Below are 14,813 nucleotides of genomic sequence, written 5' to 3' on the forward strand. Positions count from 1 at the left end.
ATATTTGATTTTTCTTGAGACTTTCTCTGATCCCTGGTTAATCCTAAGTGTGTTGTTTCCTTTCCAAGTATTTGGAAATTTTTCTTTTACCGATTTCTAGTTAAGTTCCATTATGGTCAGAGAGTACACTGTATATGATTTAAATTCTCTTAAATTTGTTGAGGTTTATTTTATTCACCAGGATATAGTCTTTGTTAGTATTTGATCTCTGAGCTTTTAAAAAGAATGTGTATCCTGCTATTGTTGGGTGTTCTATAAATGTCAATGAGATTCTGTTAGTTGATGATGGAGTTGAGCTCTCATAGATCCTGATTTTCTGTCTAGTTGCTTTATCTATTGTTGAGGGAGGGTTTTTAAAGTCCACCATTATCGTTGTTGTTTTTTTAAAAGATTTATTTATTGATTTTTGGCTGGGCTGGGTCTTCGTTGCTGCACAGGCTTTTCAATCCAGTTGCTGACAGCGGGGCCTCATCTGCAGTTGCGGTGCGCTGGCTTCTCGTTGCAGTGGCTTCTCGTGCTGCTTAGCACAGGCTCTGGGGCACATGGGCTTCTTTAGCTGTGGCTCGTGGGCTCAGTAATTGTGGTTCCCAGGCTCCAGAGCACAGGCTCAATGATTATGGCACGTGGGCTTAGTAGCTCCAAAGTGTATGGGATCTTCTGAGCCAGAGATCGAACCTGTGTCTCCTGCATTGGCAGGTGGATTCTTTACCGCTGAACCACGGGGAGGCCCCACAATCATCGTTGTTGATGTGTCCTTTTCTCCTTTTGTTCTATCAGGTTTTGCTTTATATGTTTTTCAGCTCTGTTTTCACATACACATTTACAGATGCTATGTCTTCTTGGTGGATTGACCCTTTTATCATAGCATCATAGTCAATTAGGATCTGCTGCTGCTGCTGCTGCTAAGTCACTTCAGTCATGTCCGACTCTGTGTGACCCCATAGACTGCAGCCCACCAGGCTCCGCCATCCCTGGGATTCTCCAGGCAAGAACACTGGAGTGGGTTGCCATTTCCTTCTCCAATGCATGAAAGTGAAAGCGAAGTCACTCAGTCGTGTCCAACTCTTCGCAACCCCATGGACTGCAGCCTACCAGGCTCCTCCATCCCTGGGATTTTCCAGGCAAGAGTACTGAAGTGGGTTGCTATTGCCTTCTCCAAATTAGGATCTAGAAGAGCTCAACTCTTTTATAGTAACAGGAAGTGTGAAGTGAAAGTCGCTCAGTCGTGTCCAACTCTTTGTGACCCCAAGGAATTCTCCAGGCCAGAATACTGGAGTGGGTAGCCTTTTCCTTCTCCAGGAGATATTCCCAACCCAGGGATCGAACCCAGGTCTCCCGTGTTCCAGGCGAATTCTTTACCACCTGAGCCACAAGGGAAGCCCATAATAACAGGAAGAAGATCCTAAAGGAGAAGGACGGTTACTAAGCAGTGGGTGCTATTTATGTACCCAACTGCCTAAGATATAGCTGTGAACTCATTTTACAGGTAAGAAACCTGTGTACTGGGTCCAAGTTCCACAGGTGGGCTGTGGCTGAGCTGGGATTCAAGCCCAGGTTGAGAGCACCCAAAGCTACCATTCTTCATTCCTATCTCTTCTTTTCCACTTGTCTCTTTCCAGTCACTCATCTCTGGTGAAACCTGTGTCCTTTCAGGGCCTGTCCCTTGGCAACTGTTTCACAGCGAGACGGTGGAAGGTGGAAGTTAGAGGGACCCACGCTGGGGCCACGCTGCCAGATTCCAAATCCTGTCTGGAATAGCCAGGTGACCTCAGCATGTTACTCAATGTCTTCTTTTGATTCTTCACTTATAAAATAGGCACAATACCGGACTTGCTTCATAGAGCTGCTAAAAAATTGAGTAAGTTGGTATTTGTAAAGCTCCTAGAACAATGCCTGATACAATAAGTATTCATTAAGTCCTTGCTTAATGTTATTCCTCCCACACCATTACATAAATGGTCTCTTTTCATGGAATGGTCTTTCCCCATTGTCAACTGTATTCAAGATTTTTTTTTTAAACATTTATCTTGTGGCTTAGAGTGCCCCTGGCCCACTGTCTCCAGGTATGTTGTGTATCCAATTTAAAAAACAGGAATGTGTACTGGACTGAGCAGGAAGCCTGGCCTCTCACAGGTGCTTAGTAAATGATTGCAGTTTTGAGCTGTTAGGGGAGAGGGCTCCCTTTAACCCTCAGAAGAGTTCTATAAGGCAAATCCATATTTGTTATCCCTCCTTTACAAGTAAGAAATGTGAGGAAAGAGGAGGTGGAATAATTTTGCCCCAGGGCACATGGCTTATCATAGATCGGTTTTTAAAAAATATTTATTTATGTATGTATTTATTTTCGGCTGGGCTGGGCCTTCGTTGCTACACAGGCTTTTCTCCAGTCGTGGTGAGTGGCCGCTACTCTGTAGCTTCGGTGTGTGGGCTTCTCACTGTGGTCGCTTCTCTTGTTGCGGAGCGTGGACTCTAGACCCGGCGGCCTTCAGCAGCTGCAGCAGGGCCTCAGTAGTTGTGGTTCCCAGGCTCCAGAGCATACACTCGGTAGTTGTAGTGCTCGGGCTTAGCTGCTCCACGGCATGTAGGATCTTCCCAGATCGGGGCTCGAACCCTTGTCTCCGACATTGACAGATTGTTTACCACTGAGCCACCACGGAAGCCCACACGTAGGGTTTTGAATCAGGCGGTTGCTCCAGTGTGTGTCCCTTCACCTCTGCCTTACTCTCCTCCCAGGAAAACAGCTTGTGCAGGACGGACCAGAAAATGGACAGTGTCGCCAGAGTGGGGATTGTCAAGGAATGAGTGACTGGAGACAGTGGCGAAGCTAGTACTGTAGTTCTAGTGCGAGATGCTGTGGGTTCAGATATATTTTGAAGGTTGAAACAAGAAGACGTGCTAGAGGATTGGATGTACAGGGTGAGGCAAAGAGAGGAGTTAATGGATTATGATTCTTTTTGTTTTGTTTTTATGGGCTGTAATTGCTTTACAATGTATGTTAGTTTCTACTGCACAGTGAAATGAATCAGCCATATGTATACATATATCCCCTCCCTCTGGGGCCTCCCTCCCATCACCCCCCCCATAGAATATTAGTCTACCCCTAAAAGGAACGAAATAGGGTCATTTGCAGAGAAAATAGATTCTGTTTTTCACTTGAGCATGAGAGATGCAGATGTCATTTTTCCAAAGGCAAATCCCAGGGAGAGGACCAAGACACCAGTCACCAGTCTCATCAGTCTCTCACCCCTGGAGATCCCCCAACCCCACAAATGCCCCAGCCTGGCCTCTTACCCCCACACAACCTCTCTCTGGCTCTGGAAAGTGAGGGGGCAACACAAAGTTCTCAGCTTCCTGGGACAGGACCCCACTGTCCCAGCCAATAGGAAGTGATTTGGGGTCCACCCTGGGGCTCTGAACCCAGGCCTCACGGGAAAGGACATGACCTTAGCCTCAGATTACTCTGATTGACTGTGCTCAGACCCTGACTGGACAGGAAATACCCTTGACACCCAATAACCATATAGAAACCCAAATCCCTGTTTGGCCAAGAGATTCCCCCAGGCCCTAAATGGCTGGAGGATACACCCTCTTCAAGGTCTGATGGGCCGGAAGACACTCTTGGAAGCCATGATGGGTCAGGAGATGGCCTGCGTGGACTCCCACTTCTCCTTTGTCCCTCGTGAGAGCCCCACAGACAGGGTGGCCCAGGTCCAGGAGGGGTAAGGAGAAGGTGATTCCGTACAGCTGGGCCCAGCAAGAGAAGACCCTCTTCTTCCTGATGAAGGGGGGGTGGTTGCCCTTCTCATTCTGAGTGTAGGTGGCACACTCGTCCAGCGCCTTAGGCTCATAGTAGTGGTAGGGCATGCGCTGTAGGAGGGGCCGCTGCGGTCGTTGGGGGGCACCATGCCACAGATGTGCACAGGGTCACGCTACTCCACCGCAGTCACCACGGTGAACCAGTCTGTGCTCAACCACGATTAGGACTCTTCCCTGTCCTTGCCTATCTCACTCTGGAAGAGGTCATCAGACTGGGTCATGCAGCCAAGAGAGATGGTGTAAGCTTCCATGTTGGGGAACACCAGGCCTGCCCTCTGGATGACGCACACCAGGCTGTCCTGGGGCATCTGCATCTTGTTTGGGAGACCCCAGAAGATGAACAGGGTTTCGGAGGTCTGGTTGATGAACTCCTAGAGTCTCAGCCGCACACGGAATACACTGGAATGGGCCACTACGCGGAAGGTGGTCTTGTTACCCACAAGGTGGTCTGAGTAGCCTGTGGTGGGTGTGTCGTTCATGCGGATTGTGCACTCAGCCTGCTTGACCTCAGGGCCCAGTTTGGTACCTAGCAAATCAGGTGGTTGGAGCTGGTGACAATCACGTTGGTGGCACCGGGAGGGCAGTGTCTTGTGGGCGAGAATGGGGATGTAGCCATCAGTGATGCTCCACTTCTTGAGGTTGACCAGCTGGCGGATCCGGCCCCACAGGGAGCTGTAATGAGAGACCTCACTGGCACTGTTGGAGCTACAGAGGACAAGGGTGGTGATGAGGGCAAAGAGGATCACGAACACTGCTGACTACTGCTGTTTGTTGTTACTCATCTCTCTGGTGACTGCTGTAGGGCAGAGGCCGGCATCCTGCAGATGGCCCAGAGGGTAGGGGTGTGGGGTCACACCTCCTCTGGGGGGCGCCAGCTCCCCTCAGCCCCCAAGCCCCCTCCCATGGTGCCTGGGGCCCAGAGTTGAGGTCTGTGCTGCTCTGGCTGCCCAGGCCCTGCCGCCAAAATAGCTGTTTTGATTGATTCTAGTTTTTCAGTGAAATTAGGGTGTACAGGGCATGTTCAGTTGCGTAGTCATGTCTGACTCTTTGAGACTTCATGGACTGTAGCCTGCCAGGTTCCTCTGTCCATGGGATTCTCTAGGCAAGAATACTGGAGTGGGTTGCCGTGTCCTCCTCCAGGGGATCTTCCCAACCCAGGGATCAGATCCCAACTGGCATCTCCTGTGTCTCCTGCATTGTAGGCAAATTCTTTACCGCTGAGCCACAGGGGAAGCCAAGAAGCAAGGCAACTGGCTGAGAGTGAGGACAGAGTATGGGGTGAAATGGTTGTTTTGGAGGCTGGGAGGCTGAGTGTATGGGGGACATTGAATAGAATAGGCTGGGAATGAGGAAAGTCTGCTTGAGTCTTATCATCAGGAGCTAAGTGCAACTAAGCAGGTGCTCATATGGGTGCTCAGCCGTGTCCGACTCTTTGCAACCCCATGGACTGCAGCCCACCAGGCTCCACTGTCCATGACATCCTCCCGATAAGACATACTGGACTGAGGTGCCATTTCCTCCTCAAGGGGATCTTCCCAACCCAGGGTTCAAACCTATGTCTCCTGCACTGGCAAGCAGATTCTTACCACTGAGCCACATGAGAAGCCCCAGGCAGGAGACAATGTGTACTTCAACCAGGAGCTACTGTGTGGAACAGACAGGTGGGCTTAGGAGTGCTGAGGTTCAGTTAGGCAAGTGTGAGAGAGAGATGGCAGGAGGATCCCTGAATCAGCCTCCTTCCTACTCCCCAGACCTTGGTCCTCTTTCCGGTGCTGGTCTTGTTTTTACTGGTGCCTTCCTGGTCTCTTTGCCCCCATCTACCTTCCTGCCCTTCACCCCTCTGGGCCTCAGCCATCCTCCTCCTCTTTCTCCCCTGATCCCTCCTTCAATTTCTCATCCTGAGAAAACCAGGCCCACAAGCCAGCTCAGCCAGAAGTGGAGCCAGCACTTCAAAAGGGCACAGTAATAGTGACTTTCTCTGTTTGACAAAGACCCCTACCTGCATGCCAGCACCAGAGCTGATTTTCTTAGAACGCAGGCTCCTTGAAGTTGGAGGCAGCAGCTTGTCCACCCATCAGTAAGTGTGGCCCAAGGCGTAACTATTGTTAGGTCTGCGGTGAGAGGAGGACGTGGGCCCTGAGCTGTCCCCTCTGCTGTGCTCCATAAGGGGCTTGTCTGGTGGAGGAGATGGACCGAGGTCCAAAGGACTCCGTTGGGATGTGCCCTGGTCTCCCTTCAGACTGAAGGACTTATTCCCCCAGCTTCTGGGAGTGCTGTGGGCAGGTGGCCCCCTGCTGTCAGCAGTCTCAGAAATTGTTCAGCTAAAGGTCCAGCCTGCATCCAATAACTGGTCTATACCAGGTTATAGAGGCCTGACTTTCTCAACCCAAGCTGAGGCGTCTCAGAAGGGTCATTCCAGTGGCAGAGCTCCTGGGGGAGGTGGGGTGGGGGGTGAGCTGAGGCTTTCACAGCTTCACCTCTCCATCTCCTCAATTCTTGCCTTCCTTCTCTCCCTCCCACAGATGTTGACCTCAAGGGCACCCCTTAATCAACGTAATCACCCTCATCTTCCTCTCAGAGCTCCTTCTGGGGAACCCAACTTGCAACAGTTGAGGCCGGTAGTGACCCAAGAAAGCAGACACTAAGATGAGACTGGTTTTCTTGGCGTAGCACTAACATCACACCCAAACTCTAAAATGATCCCTTCCCTGGATTCCTCCTGTTCTACAAAGTCATAATTGCACGTGTGTTTTGCTGAAAGTTTTCCCTTTCGTCTCAGGTTCAAAGGATTTGTTAACAAAATAAGCCATTCGTTCTATACAAATAAATAATACAAATGTTTGTTAGAGGATTATCTAGCTTACTTTCAATATACTAACATTAAAAGAAAAGATAAATAGAAACAACAGAGGATACATATGCAAGGAGATCAAACCAGTCAATCCTAAAGGAAACCAGTCCTGAATATTCACTGAAAAGACTGATGCTGAAGCTGAAACTCGAATACTTTGGCCACCAGGTGTGAAGAGCTGATTCATTGGAAAAGACCCTGAAGCTGGGCAAGATTGAAGGCAGGAGGATAAGGGGACGACAGAGGATGGGATGGGTGGATGGCATCACTGACTTGATGGACATGAGTTTGAACAAGCTCTGGGAGTTGGTAATGAACAGGGAAGCCTGGCATGCTGCAGTCCATTCAGTCGCAGAGTCACGACTGAGTGACTGAACTGAACTGAGAGGATGCATCACCAAATTGGGTTTTGACCAGCATCCAGACTCAAACAGCACTGGGAAGTCCCCGTGACACAGCACGTCTGGAGTCCCAGTTGGGAAAAGGACCCAAGCATCACGTCCGCTCCGTGGGTGAGACTTCAAAGACTCCACCTCGGGGTTCCCACTTTTAATCCCAGGATGCAAACTGATATGATCAATCTGTGAGCAAATAGCAGCTCTGGTTTCCTGTTAATGCTGTTTGCTTTGTCTTATAAAACTTGGAATGTTGTTAAGCCTGGGACTTGGTTGGCCAGGATACCTCCCGGGGCTCAACAGTCTCAAGATTCAGCCTCTATCTATGGTGCTTGCAAGGCTTCCACTCACAGCAGTCAGTCACTCACAGTCAGGGCAGTGTCCAGGCAGGTTAGAAGCAAGGTCAGAGGCCTGCTCTGCTTCGTCTGTGAAGCCTAAACGAGACCATTTCGTTTCCCTAACAGGGTGTCACCTTCTAGACCCCAAGCCCACATCCTTCCTCAGGTGTAAGTTCTTCCCACACTTTCTCCTCTGCTCCCCCAGCCTCCAGACCATGGCCCTGTTTCGTGAGTCAATGTGAGGACATGGGGGCATGTGCCTACTTCTGTCACGCTGCATGTCGTATTCTGGGCAGGTCAGAACTTGAGGCTGCCAGAGCAACTGCAAAGTGGGAGCAGAAACGCCAGGAAGGAGGGAACTGAAGGCAGAGCCCTGAAATCTGAGTGAAAACTCTCCTTCCGGTCTCAACCCACCTGTCCATTGTAGGCTTCTTTCTTTTTTTTAAATCTTTGTATCACTTAATATGTTATGAAAATTCATCAGCATCAGTAAGAATAGAGGTACAATATCATTTTGAAGGGCTTCCCTGGTGGCTCGGACATAAAGAATCTGCCTATAATGCAGGAGAGCCGGGTTGGATCCACGGGTCAAGATCCCCTGGAGAAGGAAATGGCAACCCACTCCAGTATTCTTGCCTGGAGAATCCCATGGACAGAGGAGCCTGGAGGGCTACAGTCCTTGGAGTCACAAAGAGTTGTACATGACTGAATGCCTTTCACATCATTTTGAATGCCCATGTATATTCCACTGTACAGATATACTGTATTTTAACCTTTTACTATTAGGCATTTGGAGTGTTTCCAATTGTTAAGGTTAATTTCGGGGAGGGGGGTTTGTGGACTTTTCTTTCTTAAAGCTGAAGGAAGGGCTTCCCTGGTGGCTCAGTGGTAAAGAATCCACTTGCCAGGAGGCACAGGATCGATCCCTGTCCAGGAAGATCCCACTTGCCACAGAGCCGCTAAGCCCTTGTGTTACAGTTACTGATCCTGTGCTCCAGAGTCTGGGAGCCACAATTTCTGAGCCAGTATGCCACAAATACTGAAATTCGCACACCCTAGCGCTTGTGCTCTGAAACAAGAAAGGCCACTGCAATGAGAAACCCGCATACTGCAACTAGATAGTAGCCCCCGATTGCCCCAAGTAGAGAAAAGCCCATGCAACAACAAAGACCCAGCACAACCGAAATTCATTAATCTAAAAACCTGAAAAAAAAAACCCTGAAGTGAAAGTTGCTCAGTCATGTTCGACACTTTGCAACCCCATGGACTATACAGTCCATGAAATTCTCCAGGCCAGAATACTGGAGTGGGTAGCCTTTCCCTTCTCCAGGGGATCTTCCCAACCCAGGGATTGAACCCAGGTCTCCTGCATTGCAGGCAGAGTCTTTACCAGCTGAACTACAAGGAAAGCCCTAAAATGCCTGAAGGAAGACCACCTATGATGTCATTCTGTTCCCAGCTGGAAGCAGGGTTCCAGTGTTGCCAGGACTGTCCCATCTGTTGGGTTTGTTGGTGCTGCTGGCAGCCTGACAGGCTCAGAACCAGAGGGAAAGAGGGGGCTCCTGCCAGGGAGGAGAAGGTTTATGGTCAGGGAGACTGAAGCCTAAAGGCAGGATTGGCTAAAACACCCAGTCCTGTGAGCTTCCCTCACACCACCTCAGTGGCAGACGGAGATGAGGCTGACAGTTGATACGTAGAAACAGGAAAGGGTCTTGGATTCCCAAGAAGCAAACCTGAGACGAGGGTACAAGTAGTTTATTGGGAGGTGGTTCTGATACCGGTGGTGAAAAACTAAAAGGAACGACCTTCGTTCTTGTCTTCTTTGAAGGAAGAATTCAGCAAAGAGACCAAGATGGTGAAAAGATAAAGGTGTTTATGAAAAGAAGCAGAATACATGTAAAAGAACACGCAGCTGAACTCAGAGTGAGTTATGTGCAACGGGGCCGGCTTAGGTTGCCTAAATGAAGGTAATTTTCTGCTTTTTTTTTTTTTTCTGACCAGTCATCTTCATATCTGGTCCTGGTATGGGCTTGCATCTCTCAGCCAAGATGGATTCCAGCTGACCTCTTCTCCCTCCTTTTGTCCTTCCTCCTAGACTGAGGGCCTCTGGGTGTGTGTTGGACCAGGAAATCCCGCAAGAATGCACCCCATCTGGGCCCAGTGCTCCTGCTGGCCTCCCGTCTTGAAGCATCAGCAGGAGACCAGCTGTAGTTGCTCAGCCGGGGGCCTGTGTATCTCCTACCTCAGGTCTGAAGGGAGGAACTTGACCCAGATGTTACTGAGTAGGATCTGCTATGAGCACCCAGGGCCCCATCCCGCTAGGGACCCTCCGAGATGGGGCCAGGAGAAGGATGAGGCACTTGGGGTGCCAGATGAAGGAGGGACCCACTCTCGCACAACCCTGATAGGTGCCGCCTTAAATCTTGCACCCTGGAGCCTCTCTTACCTTGTCCGAGCCCCTGCCCTGGTCTGAGAGACTGTGCAGAACTAACCTCACTATTGTTCCATCCACAACGGGGAGCCAGGGATCTTGTCGCTGACCCCATCCTTCACCGATTGAGCATTTCTCCTAGGTTGTTAAATCCCAGGACTTGCGGCCCTGAGGCAGAGTCAGAGGGAGGAAGAGCTGGTCCTGCAGGAACCTCAGAGGTCTGCTGAAGACACGCAGGCCTGGCTGTCCATGGTCCCTGCAGTGGATGGAGAGGATGTGTTTACAAAGAGAGGTCAGGGAGCCTGAAGTATATCCCTCCTCTCTCCGGGGCCCACCCCCTTCTGCTCCTGTGGCCTTTGAACCCGTGAAGGAAACGCGCAAGAGAATCACTTGGAGAACCAGGCTGTGTCTTCGGAATCTGGAGATGCCAGGACTGGTAGTCTTCTCGGACCTGGTGGTAGCCGCCTTGTGAAGTCCTTGAGGTGAGGTGCATCTGCAGTAGAGCCAGAGGTGGGCCACCTGGGAAAGACCGGCCCTTCCCAGAAGGGGGGCCTGAGCTTCTCAGGGCCAGAGATGAACCCCGACCACGGGAATCCAGAGTTTCACTGTCCTGGGAGCATCCTACACGAGAAGACAACCAGCAGGGAAGTCCACAGGAAATGCGGGGGTAGCATCCAGGCTTAGAGTGTATCACCTAGATCAGTGACGGGAGTTCCTTGAAAAACCCACAGAGATGCTCCACAGGAAAGAGCCAGCCTCGGGCACTGCCACACAGAGGACCTCAGTGCCAGGCTGTTCCCAGAGCAGCCATGATATGTGTTTTCTGCTCCCCACCCTGCCTGCCTGCCCAGCCCAGCCCAGCCCTGGCGGAGCGGGGGGACCAGAGCAAGGAGGGAGGGAGAAGAAGGGAAGGACAAGGAGGAGAAGCCACCCTCTCCCACCTCCCCGAGGCCAGTTTCCTTGGAAGGAGGCCCAGCTGGAGGACCAGGGACTGTTGGGTGGGTAAGAGATCAATGCTTTGATATTTTATTGGGCTGGACTTTTAAAAAATACCTTTAAAAAAAGGTATTAACACCCAAGTGTGACTCAGAAAGATGTGGGGTCTGAGCAGTCATCTATGTAAGGAGGGATGAGTCAGTTGGCAGGGACAGCGGTTGGAGAGAAAATGTCATTTTCAGCTACCGTCCTCCTTGGTTCATCCATTCAATAAACCCGTGTCCTCCATTCTAGCTTTGCCCAAATGTGCTAAAATGGCATTATCTAAAAATTCTGTCTGTATTTCTAGAATTTGTTTAGAATCTGGAAGAGAAATGTAGTTAATTCACCCCTGCCACCAGCCAGTGAGAACTCTGCCCTTGCATACTGACACTATTTCCAAAAGCAACAGAACAGTTGGGAGCTAAGAAGCCACCCCAGTCGTGCCTGCTGCAGCCTTCCCCACCTCTCCCCTGCCAGAGAGGCCCTGGAGGTTGAGATGCAATCACAGTAGCCAAGACAGGAAACTCTAAGAACCAGAATATTAATAGTAAGACTGCAATTGACATTCAGCCAGAGTTCAACACTGCTGCTATCCCAGCCCTCAATGGCCAGCATTATTAGTAAATAGCTTGAACAGCATCTCTGAGGAAAGCTGGACCTCCTGTGCTTGTTGATGGCTTGGTGTTGGATGCCAAAGGAATTCTCCTTCTCTCATCCAAGGTGAAGGAAGGGTCAGTCTTGCTCAGGGCTTTCGAATATAGTGTGCACACAGATCCCCTGGGCCCTTCCTTGTCAGAATGCAGAGTCGGATCTGGAGTGGGGCAGGAGTATGCATTTCTAACCAGCTCCCAGGTGGTGTCAGTGCTTTGGCGCATGGACTACATTTACAACCGCAAAGATCCAGAACAGTGGTTCTCCACTTTAGCTGCACAGGAGAATCACATAGTGGAATTTGCAGAAGACTCAGATTCAGATTTTATTGGTCTGGAGTGGGATCCTGACGCTGATGTTTTTAAAATTCCCCTATAATTCTGTAAGGGCTTCCCTGATGGCTTAGTGGTAAAGAATCCACTTGCCAATGCAGGAACCACAGGAGATGCGGATTCAACCCCTGGGTCAGAAAGATCCCCTGGAGGAGGAAATAGCAACCCACTCCAATATTCTTTTCTTTTTTTCACTCCAATATTCTTGCCTGGGAAATCCCATGGACAGAGGAGCCTGGCGGGCTACAGTCCATAGAGTCAAAAAGAATTGGACCCATCTTAGCAACTGAACAACACAATTTTATAAACAGCTAAGACTGAGAAATAGATTTATAATGAGAATCATGACACTTATTTATTCCGTAACTGGTATTTATTTATGGAAGATGAATGTGGTTAAGGAGTTAATGCCAACATAGACAAAGGGTGATTCTTCTAAATCCAGTTGAGATTGAAAACACCTAGCAAGAGTCACCCCACCTGAACCCTAGTCTGTCACAGTAGTGCAGGAAATGGCTGCTGATAAAATGGCCCCCCTAACCTCATCCAGAAAGGCTAGGGCAGCCCCACTGAGTGGATTGTGGGCACTCTAAATAGCCTGTGCGGAAAAAAGGGGAGGGAGGGTACGTGTGAGTGCGTATGCTCGAGAGACATTTATGCATGTGATGGAAATTCAGCGTCGACCAAAATGTCCCTTCCTACCTCAAGTCTCACAGTTTAAAGGTAGTTTTGTTCTTTTTTTTTTTTCATTTGACTCAAGGTGATGATGGCAGTGCTTTGAGACTAGTCACTCTGTAAATTTCTTAAGTGCTTTTTGTATTAATTTCCCAGGATTGCATGACAGGTTACCAAAAATTCAGTGACTCAAATGACAGAAATGTGTTTTCTCACAGTTCTAGGGGCCAAAGTCCAAAATTGAGATGTAGGCAGGGCCACGTTCTCTCTGAAACCTTTCGGGGAGAATCCATTCCATGTCTTACTTTCCAGGGGTTGGTGGCAAGTCTTGGTGTTCCTTGACTTGTAGACACATTGCTCTAATCTTTGCCTCTGTCACCCTTTGGAATCCTCCCTGTGTCTGTTCACTTCTTCTAAGGACATCAGTCATATTGGATTAAAGGCCCACCCTACTCAAGTATGACCTCATTGTAATGAATATCATCTGCAATGATCTGATTTCTAGATAAGATCACATTCTAGGACTCTGGGAAGAGCGTGAATTTGGGGGCAGGATGCTCTACAACGCAGTACACTCTTCTTACCTAAAGATGGGAAGATTCCTAAGGCCATCACAGATCCAGGTGAGAAATAACCTTGCCCAAATCCCCTTGCAAACAGGAGTTATTTGTTTTACACCAGAGCCCAGCCTGTTTCCTTTCCAGCACAGCATAGTGGAAAGTATGCAGAACATAGAGCCTGGTGGTCCTGAGCTCAAATCTCCACTTAGAGAGGTGACTTTTGCTTAAGTTGCTTATACCTTCTTGGGTTGCATTCTTTGTAACTTGGGGCAGCAGGACAAATAACCAGACATTTTGCGGAAACTTTCTTCTTCATGATACACCATATTAGAACCTTTATAGATGTTATTTGATTAACAGAAATATCATCTTCATGAGCTGTGAGGATAAATTAGTTAGCATATAGCCTGCACCTGATCCACTGTAGGTGCTGAACAAATACTAGTCCTTTTTACATTCTTCCTCACTTCAGGTGCTAACAATTTCTGATAATCCCTAAGCGGAGCCACCCAGATAACCTGCCCTTGCGTTTCTGATGGACAGCCTGGAGCTGGAGACTTGGGAGTCAGCTCTGCCAGTAACTCCACTGTGACTTTGGCAAGCCAGTTAGTTAAACACCTTCCATCCGGTGACTCACTCTGCTGCCCGCTCAAGAATGAGCAGCATCTGAGAGAAGCAGGCCAGTGTGCGAAGTGGAAACCAGGGCCCGGCAGGTGAGAAGGTTCATGGGGCTGTGGAGCATCTCTGGTCCTGAGTTCTAGCACCAAAGTGGTCCTGAGCTCACCTGCCCCATCTCACCATCTGCCCCTCCATGCACCTGCCCTAATCTTTACTGGGCTGTGTTCTCAGCTCTCTGTGGATCTGCCAAGGGTTAACGAGCTTCTGACCTTTAGAGAAAATGTGATACTAACCCAAGAGTCCCTCTCTGGGTTTGGATAATGTGTGTGTGTGTGCATGTGTGTGTGTGTTTCCTTGCTCTCTTGCAGGACTTCCTGTTTCTGCAGACTCTTTGCCCACCCCATTAACTCTGGAAGTGGCTGGGCACTTGTGCAAATCTGTCAGCTGCCACATCACATCCTTTATTTGCTCTCCTCTTCTTCTCCAGTTCAGTTCAGTTCAGTTCAGTTCAGTTGCTCAGTCGTGTGTGACTCTGCAACCCCATGAACCGCAGCATGCCAGCCCTCCCTGTCCAACACCAACTCCCAGAGCCTACCCAAACTCATGTCTATTGAGTCGGTGATGCCATCCAACCATCTCATCCTCTGTTGTCCTCTTCTCCTGCCCTCATTCTTTCCCTACATCAGGGTCTTTTCAAATGAGTCAGCTCTTCGCATCAGGTGGCCAAAGTATTGGAGTTTCAGCCTCAACATCAGACCTTCCAATGAACACCCAGGACTGATCTCCTTAAGGATGGACTGGTTGGATCTCCTTGTGGTCCAAGGGACTCTCTAGAGTCTTCTCCAACACCACAGTTCAAAAGCATCAATTCTTCGGCACTCAGCTTTCTTTATAGTCCAACTCTCACATCCATACACGACTGCTGGAAAAACCATAGCCTCAACTAGATGGACCTTTGTCCACAAAGTAATGTCTCTGCTTTTTAATATGCTATCTAGTTTGGTCATAACTTTCCTTCCAAAGAGTAAGCATCTTTTAATTTCATGGCTGCAGTCACCATCTGCAGTGATTTTGGAGATCAAAAAAATAAAGTCTCTCCCTGTTTCCACTGTTTCCCCATCTATTTGCCATGAAGTGATGGGACCGGATACCATGATCTTAGTTTTCT

The 14,813-nt window shown here is 49.2% G+C and overlaps 1 protein-coding gene and 1 pseudogene across 1 annotated transcript in view; one reads left to right on the top strand and one right to left on the bottom strand.

Annotated features, from left to right (window-relative positions):
- Positions 1–14,813, top strand: part of CCR8 (C-C motif chemokine receptor 8) — a 43,500-nt gene that overhangs the window by 8,579 nt on the left and 20,108 nt on the right. Inside the window, exons 5-9 of the mRNA XM_061127828.1 lie at positions 9,229–9,367; positions 9,496–9,682; positions 9,974–10,313; positions 12,973–13,090; positions 13,500–13,740. The gene's annotated coding sequence lies outside the window, so the exon portion shown is untranslated. The remainder of the gene's footprint in view (positions 1–9,228; positions 9,368–9,495; positions 9,683–9,973; positions 10,314–12,972; positions 13,091–13,499; positions 13,741–14,813) is intronic.
- Positions 3,565–4,668, bottom strand: LOC133046229 (alpha-N-acetylgalactosaminide alpha-2,6-sialyltransferase 6-like; annotated as a pseudogene).

Source organism: Dama dama, chromosome 24, assembly GCF_033118175.1.
Source record: "Dama dama isolate Ldn47 chromosome 24, ASM3311817v1, whole genome shotgun sequence".
Taxonomy (NCBI): domain Eukaryota; kingdom Metazoa; phylum Chordata; class Mammalia; order Artiodactyla; family Cervidae; genus Dama; species Dama dama.